The sequence below is a fragment of the Lepisosteus platostomus genome, chromosome 5 (assembly GCF_059453375.1).
Source record: "Lepisosteus platostomus isolate fLepPlt1 chromosome 5, fLepPlt1.hap1, whole genome shotgun sequence".
Lineage (NCBI taxonomy): Eukaryota > Metazoa > Chordata > Actinopteri > Semionotiformes > Lepisosteidae > Lepisosteus > Lepisosteus platostomus.
Genome location: NC_142615.1, coordinates 60,453,285 through 60,463,088, shown reverse-complemented (window position 1 = coordinate 60,463,088; position 9,804 = coordinate 60,453,285). Strand labels below are relative to the sequence as shown.

The 9,804-nt window shown below is 42.2% G+C and overlaps 2 non-coding genes across 2 annotated transcripts; both read right to left on the bottom strand.

Annotated features, from left to right (window-relative positions):
* Nucleotides 1-3,238: 3,238 nt before the first annotated feature.
* On the bottom strand, nt 3,239-3,310 carry trnac-aca (transfer RNA cysteine (anticodon ACA)). The gene has a single exon. It is a non-coding gene; the product is annotated as a tRNA-Cys (tRNA).
* Nucleotides 3,311-5,741: 2,431 nt separating this feature from the next.
* On the bottom strand, nt 5,742-5,824 carry trnal-uaa (transfer RNA leucine (anticodon UAA)). Its single transcript has one exon. It is a non-coding gene; the product is annotated as a tRNA-Leu (tRNA).
* Nucleotides 5,825-9,804: the final 3,980 nt, after the last annotated feature.

Sequence of the window (9,804 nt, the reverse complement as noted above, 5' to 3'; positions counted from 1 at the left end):
AAAAATTAGTAGATGTGACTTTTGATGCGTTGCAAAAGAAACACTATTCTTATTTTTACAGACGCAAAAAAAAAGATCTATGTAAAATGTGAATACAGATTTCACTCTGTTTTACAGACCCGGGTGTGCCATCGTCCGAAGAATGAAGAATTTCGAATGTATACGTCTGAATTCTTACTAAGAGTGCTTTACACACTTCTCTCTACAAAGCTTGATATGCAAAACAAAGAGTCGAATGCTAATGTCCTTAAATTTGTTAAAGAGATAGATGTGTATGTCAAGAACTTGAGTGAAATTATTGCAGATCTGATGTTTTCAGATCAGAAATGGAAGCCTGGGGTGTAGGGGAAGCCTATAGTGTGTATTCCAAAATACAGTGTGTTTTGCACAGAACCTGTGGTAACACCATCCCGCTGATTACGCAGGCAAATGTTTTTGCTCTGCTAGATCGGATCTCCCAGTGTGGTTCGCATGGCTTTAGACATGGGGAGCGGAAGGGGGTTATGAATGCTTTTTCAGATGCCTCAATGTTTCTCAGCAATGTTGGGGTGGTGGTTACGTGTACCGAACTAATTTTCCGCACCAACATTTAATTGTTGAATGCAAACAGGAGCCGGTAACGCATGTGTGCTGCGTTGTTTCAGTGTTTGAAACACCTACTGTTGAAATAAAGCGGTTCACATTTCACATGGTGTTTGTCCTGCGAGTTCTTTCCGTGAGACTTTACGCAGTCAGTGTGTGTGTGCTTACAACCCTGCTGCGGCTCCGGACCGACTGGCCGGGGGGGAAGGCGGGAGTTCCGACCCTTAACAACACACCATTGGCTCCTGAGGGGGCGGGACATGCACAAATAACAACACGCCATTGGCTGGCAAGGGGGCGGGACAGCCAACCACCACTGACTCCCATTGGCTGGAAAAGGGGGAGTGGTACCTGTCAAAAGTTTGACGAAAGGTGTCGCTTTATACTACTCAGAACACATGTAAGACTTACACACAGCTTTTAATATGCTGTAGTGAATTTGCAGGTATCCTGGGGAGGGAAGAGAACTGATATTAAGGAAATACATATTTAAAGGGGATGTAAGTATTAAATGTGTTTTGTCACATCTGGGTGTTAACTGAATAACTGTTTAGCATTATTTATTGTGTTTTGACTCTATACTTGTGTTTCTCAGGAGACAGCAGAAATATTGATGTTTACATTTATATTCACATTCCCGGTGATATTGACTTAGGTACTCCACTAGTTACTTGTAGTTTGACTGGTGTCAAAAGTTGAAAATCTCTGCAAACATCAAGATGGCTAAGGATGTGGCAAGAAACTCAATCACATTTAGAGAAGATAATGTTTAGATCGGATTAATTCGAAGTGTGTCTATGGGTGCGTTTGATCTACCAACGTTGTGTTTAACTGAAGGACACCCTGACTGAGTGTGCCATAGAAACTGACATTTTTTGTATTTTTTCTACATTCACAGATTTTTGGCTAAAGTAAAAAAAAAAAATCGTTGTCATTTTCTTGCCAGCTGGCAGTAATTCTTTTGCACTGATAAGAAAGATGAGCACACAATGTGTGGATTTCTTGAAAAACAAGTTGTGCAAAAAGCGAAATGAAAACTTCATTTAAACATAATGAAGAAGCATATTGTCTGTAACAATAAATGGTGGGCGAAGACAGGAAGTAAGGCACTGCTGTGATTTGAACCCAGGATCTCCTGTTTACTAGACAGGCGTTTTAACCAACTAAGCCACAGCGCCGGCAAAGCACTGCCCTTTTTCAGCCAGTTGGACACGCTGCTCTGTTATATCTTCGTTCGGTGTGCGGTGAGCCTGCTCACTGAGCAAGTTGAGAAAGGATGTGAAATGGCTTTTATCCGCCAATTTCATTACCAAGGAGCTCAATATGCTTTTGATTATCTACAGGGTGTCTAGTGCAACACAGGCGATGGACTGCTGGGATTTGGAGCCAGGATTTCCCGTTAACTAGACAAGTGCTTTAACCAACTAAGCCACGACGCAGGCAGAATTCTCCTCTTTTACTGTCCCTTGGACACACTGCTCAGAGACACCTGCGTTCAGTAAGCTGAGTCGGCTGGCTGAGCATGTTGCCTCCTTTACATTCGGGCCCCGACACTAAGAGAAACGTACAGAAATGGCTTTTATCGGGCACTTTTCATGTCCAATGCGCTTGACATCTCCCACGGGCGACAGAGTTCATTTACGACACTTTTCCTTTCTTTCTTTCTTCTTTCTGTACTCTTTGATGAAAAAAAAAATGAGTAATCATGTAAGGGAAAATGTCTTTTTTCATGGAGAAAACGTGCACCAGGAAATGTTGTGTTTAGAAGAAGTGAGTTAACATGAAAAGTGACCTAATTTACCGGAGCAAATGCTCACCTAGCAAGGTCTGCTTTACTACTAGAGATAATTTCACGCCGTTGTGGAACAAAACACTATTTTCTTTTAATTATAAATCAATTAGAAATTCAGAGCGACACATAAAGGCTTTGTCTGCTTAAAAGTGATGATTTTTAAAAACTGATAAAAATTTGGAAAACACGTTTCTCACGTAGAAATTTAAGAATGGGGGTGGGGTATTACTAGTAGTGGCGCTGAACTCACCATGGTGCAATTCATTTACGTGACGGACTAGTGGTTTAATGGATAACGCGTCTGATTTCGGTTTATTAGATTGTTGATTCGACTTCTACCGGGGTTGTGTGATTTAAATCAGGCTCCTCAGAAATAGATGTCCGTTATGTAAATAGACCGCACCTGAAAGCAAACGTTGGGTCTGGTTTCCTTTCTTTCCTGCATGAAATAGCAAATCGTTACAAAAAACACCAGTCCAACACATGTCCAATAGCGTTAGTCATTTAAGCAAACATGAATGTACTGTAGGACTTGGTACATGGGAGTGGATTTCAACCACAATTAAAAAAGGACAAATTATAATTACAGGCTTCAGACACTTTTTCATACAAAAGTGACCAAACACTCCCTAACTTTCAGGTTTGCTTGAACCTGTAACAAGAAAAGCAGTCTGAAACTTCCATTCTCTGATGTCACTGTCTCTAAAGCCAGACGTGATGTTTCACGAATGTGCAGTGTGCCTTTTCTCTTGTCATGTTCATTTGCTGAATAAGCTCCTGACTGGGTGTTCTGTACTGTGCTGTTACTTCGTAAGATTCATAATTTCCAAGTTCGGCACCAGCAGCACCTGCAAACTCATCAGCTGACCTCGACATGATTTGAACATGCAACTTTCTGATCTGTAGTCAGACGCACTACCGTTGCGCCACAAGGTCGCTCGCCTCACGTGCTTTTAATTCCCCCAAAGAGAACAATCAGCGTCCCTGAAAAATATTTTTTTTCATTCTCTCCTGTGTGGAGCGCCACTCTTCCAACGAGGGTCTCTTCTTCCCCGACCACAGATTATTCTTTCCGCCCGGCTCTCTCACAGAGAGCAGACACACCGTCTCCACTGATGTGTTTACTACATCTATAGATCTGACCCCCTACAGCCTCGATATTCCTGGACAGGATATTTACCACCAGCCTCGTGAACTTCTCATCTTGACCTCTCCCAGGAGGAGCACAATTAACACAGAATCCTCTCTCCATTTAGCAAATAACACAAAACACTGTTTACCTGTCAAGACAGAAAACTGGGCTGCTCCAGGTGAGGCTTGAACTTACAACCGCGGCATGACTCCATTAATCATGTCATTTTACAAAGCCTGAACCTAGAAAGAGATTGGAAGCCCTGAAGTTATGGTGTTTTTTTAATACTTGCCTACTCTTTCAATTTTTCCGTCAAGTCTTTTATTTGGGAGTACTTTCAATTGATGTTAATCCTTGTCCCGATGCACGTTCTGGGCAATGGTGCATCTTGAATAATGTTCTTATAGGCTTCAGTTTGGAAAAGTGCGCTCTTCAGAAGCTACCAAAACCGCTAATGGTTACATAACACTTAATGCAAAAGCAACGTTCGGGTTTGAAAAAAAATATTACTTGCTATGAATACAAACACTGTTACAGGAGGCGTGTTAGGGATATTTTAGCTTAGATCATCAATTCATCTTATATTTCTTCTCCATCTATATCAACAGCGTAATTGCTACTGAGCGTTAAAGGCAGGTCCTGCCAATACAATCTTCTTTAGAAAGCATTTTTAAAACTATTTCCACTACCATACGTAAAGTAAAAGATAGCGATTGCACGCAACGAATAAAATCTCTTTTCCAGGGACATTGTAGTTAGATGCAAATTACAATCGAAAATGTATCAGCTTTAACATTTTCTTTTGGATTCACAGGACAGTCAGCATGAGTCATCAAAGAGCCTGTAGTGGCAAGAAGTTTAAAAGCTCACAAGTGATCTGTCTTTGGTCAAAGGAATTGCTGGAGCAGTAGGACGCAGAGCAATATCTAGCAGCTGTAGACGATGTTTGGGGAAGAGATAATGCTGTTTTCAGCACAGGGAGTGAGAATGAGCTCAGTCCGGCTCCCAGCAGAATCCATTCTGGTTTGGTTACTGTCAGACTGTGCGTCTGAGGCTCTTTGGATAGCAACGTGAAAAAAAAAGAACAAAAAACATTTGCTCACATCTTGTGATTTCCACGAGAGGAAGAGAAGATATCACTTTAAAAAAATCAGAACTGAAGATTTGGATCCGGGACCTCATACTTGTCAAATGATTAAAATAATAATTATGAAAATATCAGGTTGTGTTTCTGCAACATATCGTGCACAGTATGCCATTTTATTCTAAAAATACAGTAGATTGTACTTAATAAAAATGTACAATTCACCGCTGGTATAAACAGATTTGTGCTGTGTTTGCCTTTGTTAGCATTTGTTTAAAAAATAAGTTCACAATACGATAAAAAACACAGAAAGCACAAACGTAATAATATAATGATACAAAATCAATACCAAATCATAAAGCCAATTAAGTACCTATCCTTTGAAAACAGTGACATTTGTATCTACTTTTGAATTACAAATCAGACAGCGTAGTCCCTTAATTCAAAGATCAGATCTTGGCCAAAACAAGACAACCAGATGTTAGCTGAATTCGGAACAAGAGCCTCTGCTTCATCGTTTATTGAGCTTTTGATCAACGTCTGAGTGAAAAAGATTCGCTATTTTAACTATTTGATTAAAGTTCACAAAAGCACCTTCCTTCGAGCTGGAGTCGAAACAGCAACTTAAGGATTCCTAACTGTTTCTAATACAGTCAGCCGCGCTACCAACTGAGCTATCGAAGGGATTTAAAGTGCTCCTCTCTGGCACATATTGCCCAATGTAGTGAAATATTCTGGGTACTTAAATTCCAGTTCGACATCAAGTTTCCAACTCGTTTCCTTAGTCTTGTTTACCTTGAATTTAAGCCACAAACCAGGATTCTACTGTATAATCTTCCGGGGATGTTACAAAATGTTTGATGGGGCATCAATCATTATAGGCGGAAATTCACTCCTTTTTTTTTCTCGAGGCATCATATTAAATGATCCATTTCATTTGGATCAAGAAGAGGCTCAACATGAGAAATAGAACAAACTGTTTGATTCTGTCTTTATTGGGAGCTGTATCACAGCTAATGCATGTAAAGCCTTCAGTATGCGATAGTGAGAGCTCAGTTATGCCAGGGAGTGGGAGTGAAGAGAACTGAAATGAAATTTAGTAAATTCATATTTAAATAGAGTGTTCTGTCACTTAAAGCTTATTACAACACTACCAGGAGTGGGGATTGAACCCACGTGGACATTTGTCCATTGGATCTTAAGTCCAACGCCTTAACCACTCGGCCATCCTGGTCTACAGCAAGATACTCTTCAGTTGTTTAACATTTAAATATGATTCAACAATTAAAAAAAATTAAACCACGAAACCTCTTAGAGTTGCGAGAATACTTCCTTTGTGTATAAAATACATTGTGAATGCTTTCTCAGCCTTTACTTTTTCGTTTTTATGACATTTTTTTGACCGAGCACGAATATTCTTTTGTCCATATCTTCCCAATGGAAGCACAGAACGCCGTCAAACCAAATCCATTTTAAAGACCAAGACTTGTGGATATTTCCACAGCCTCTACATCAAACTATCAGTGGGCTAATTATCTTTTTTTAAACCTCCGGTTTTTCATCGATGCGTAATTACGCACTTACTGGAACCCGGAGGACCGCTGTGAACAGACGTTCACAACGCGAGAAATACTGTTCAATACGGCTTCGTGCGAATAACCCGCCTATGACCATAGGAAGCAGAACAGCGCAGTCTCCAATTACCCAGACTGTAAGCACAGAAATAAAGCTTTGTTTGATTTCTGAAACCCTTCCTTTACGCCCTGTTTTCATTCAGGTAAGGGTCAACTATATTGACAATACTACTGACAGCAGGAAGATTAAAATATTCTTTACTCAGCAGCTTATTAAAAACAGCTCCCATGATGTTCAAACTGATTTTTTACACAGAACACTGACACAGCTTTGCGTTCTGAATCTCTTTTTCTCTTGCTTTTATTTAATATGGCACAATGCACTGGGATAGGGGTATTCTGTTCACAAACCAATAGCATTTAAATCACAGCACCCACAATGCTGCAAGTAAGTGTTTTGCACACTAAGCAGGTCTTCTGACTTTGTTTTGGGTTGTGGAACCTTTATTTTTTATGATTTTCTGAAGATAACACTACAGGTATACACTGGGATAGGTGGGTCTTATTCATGGCTCAATAGTAATTCAAATACAACAGCCACACTGCTGAAACCATATGTTTTACACACCAGACAGGGCCCCTAACCTCATACAACCTTGCTGTGGCTGTGGCCTCTTTCTTTATTTTTTTATGATTTTCTGAAAGTAACACTACAGGTAATACACTGGGACAGGTGGGTCTTCTTCATAGCTCAATAGTGTAGTGGTTTAATGGGTTTACTGAGACAATTATTAATTGTAACAGTAATCACGAGGTTGTTCGTTGTAGCTTTTAGAAAATCAATCGTCAGAACAACTAACAACGCACACACACGGGTTCAATACACGAGATACATTTATTAATATAAATTGTGCACCAAAGATATACTAGTCTGCCTGGATACGAGCGGCAGACCTTACTGTGAGGGTTATCCAATATACAAGGTATATAATCTCGAAGAGATGCAAACACAAAGAGATACACAACAGAGAATATATGTCAATATATATCGTTCGGTTACCAAATCGCTAACCAGTGTTATTACCCACTGTTACTCTAAACTCGGAAGTAAATACATTACTCATGAATTAAATTGATAACAACTTGTGTTGAGGTACAATTGAATTCTCGAGACGCAATGTAGAACATGGGGTTTACTTATCCACTGTGTATGGATTTGGAATCTCCCGGCACGAACACCAATCCAGCTGACAGGCTCTGTTGCAGCCTCTGTTCCAGCGGTTGTCCAATGGGCGTTGTCCCGGCGTCCTCTGGCTACCGGCCAACCAGTCAAGGTGCAGCTCGGAGTAGGACGGGCGGAGAAATCTGACTGCGGCGCGCAGGGCAGTCGTTGCTCCGAGGGGATCTACCAGGAGTCCGGCTGGCTAGTAGAAAGTCTCTATGGACAGAGTGTGACCGCGAGTCCTCATAAGTCACTCTTTTGCCCGGGAAGAAGCTGGTTCGTTCCCGGTCCAGCGCTGCTTCTGAATAAGCTATTCAGGTTGTCGACGAGGGTCCAACTGTAGGCTGCCGTTGATCAAGCGGAGCATTCACGTTGGTAGAATTTTGAGTACGTACGGGATCCTCGGCCTCGCGCTTAGAACAAAGTCCAAGTCCTTTTGCAGACAACAGCAGTTGTCACGTGATTGTCTCTGAGGATGCGCGAAAATGGCCAAGGAGAGCCCCGATCGGAGCTTGCGCTCCCTTTTTGACCAAGACCCAGATGTGTGCTGATTGGTTGAGAGTTTGGCGGGCATTGGAGACCCACATGGTATTACCACGCCCTGCCAGTCCCTGATTGGTTGGTCAAGATGAGATATAATTCACTTACTCTTGACACTTAGGAATGCAGTCCAGATGTCCATTCGGCACTCCCTAGACTGATAGGCGCCAATGGATGACCATTGATCATGATAGCCAGGCTTAGCTAAGTGCATCCCCGTCTGGGAGCTTGTTCCTTATCAAAAGAAAACATCTTAAATCAGCCTGCATAAATACTTTCTCTGTGGCTGCACCACAGAGATGGAGGGTAAGATGGGGCCTCCTTTAGGACAGCATACCAACGCTTAATTCTGTCTTATTAACAAGCATTGCCGCTACAATAGCAATTCAAATACAACAGCTGCTGAAACCATATGTTTTACACACCAGACAGGTCCCTAACCTCATACAACCTTGCTGTGGCTGTGACCCCTTTCTTTATTTTTTAATGATTTTCTGAAGGTAACACTACAGGTAATACATTGGGATAGGTGGGTCTTCTTCATGGCTCAATAGTAATTCAAATACAACAGCCACACTGCTGAAACCATATGTTTTACACACCAGACAGGCCCCCTAACCTTATCCAACCTTGCTGTGGCTGCGGCCCCTTTATTTATTTTGTAATGATTTTTTCAATATGACACCATTAGACAGCCGGTACATGGGGATAGGGGGGTGGTATTCACGAGTCAATAGCTCTTCAAGCACAACAGCCACAGTGCTGCAACCAGGTGTTTTACACACCAGACAGGCCCCCTAACCTTATACAATCTTGCTGTGGCTGTGTCCCTTTTCTTTATTTTTTTATGATGTTTTCAATATGGCACCATTAGACAGGCGGTACATGGTGATAGGAGGGTGCTATTCACGAGTCAATAGCTCTTCAAGCACAACAGCCACAGTGCTGCAACCAGGTGTTTTGCACATCAGACAGCTCCCCTAACCTTATATAACCTTGCTTTGAGTTGTGGAACATTTCTTTATTTTTTAATGATTTTTTTACTGTAATCAAGTGTTGTGCTCATTAATAATAATAATAATAATTGCTTACACTTATATAGCGCTTTTCTGGACACTCCACTCAAAGCGCTTTACAGGTAATGGGGACTCCCCTCCACCACCACCAATGTGCAGCATCCACCTGGATGATCCAACAGAAGCCATAGTGCGCCAGAACACTCACCACTATCAGTGAGGAGGAGGGATTGTAGCCAATTCAAAGAGGGGGATTATTAGGAGGCCATGATTGGTAAGGGCCAATGGGGAAATTTGGCCAGGACGCCAGGGTTACACCCCTACTCTTTTCAAGAAACGCCATGGGATTTTTAATGACCACAGAGAGTCAGGACCTCAGTTTTACATCTCATTCGAAGGAAGGCGCCTGTTTACAGTATAGTGTCCCCGTCACTATACTGGGGGCATTAGGACCCACATGGACCGCAGGGTGAGCACCCCCTGCTGGCCCCACTAGCACCTCTTCCCGCAGGAACCTTAGTTTTTCCCAGGAGGTCTACCATCCAGGTACTGACCAGGCTCACACCTGCTTAGCTTCAGTGGGTTGCCAGTTGTGAGTTGCAGGGTGATATGGCTGCTGGCCATAATCAGCAGCCTTCAGTACTGAAGCAGGTGTGAGCCTGGTCAGTACCTGGATGGGAGACCTCCTGGGAAAAACTAAGGTTGCTGCTGGAAGAGGTGCTAGTGGGGCCAGCACCACCATTAGGCAGGCCTCCTGACCTTTCACAGTCATGCTTTGTTGTGTGAAACTTTAATTATCTTTTTAGGATTTTTTGAACATGGCAACTTCCACCGAGATGGGTGGGGGGTGTCGGGGTGCTCT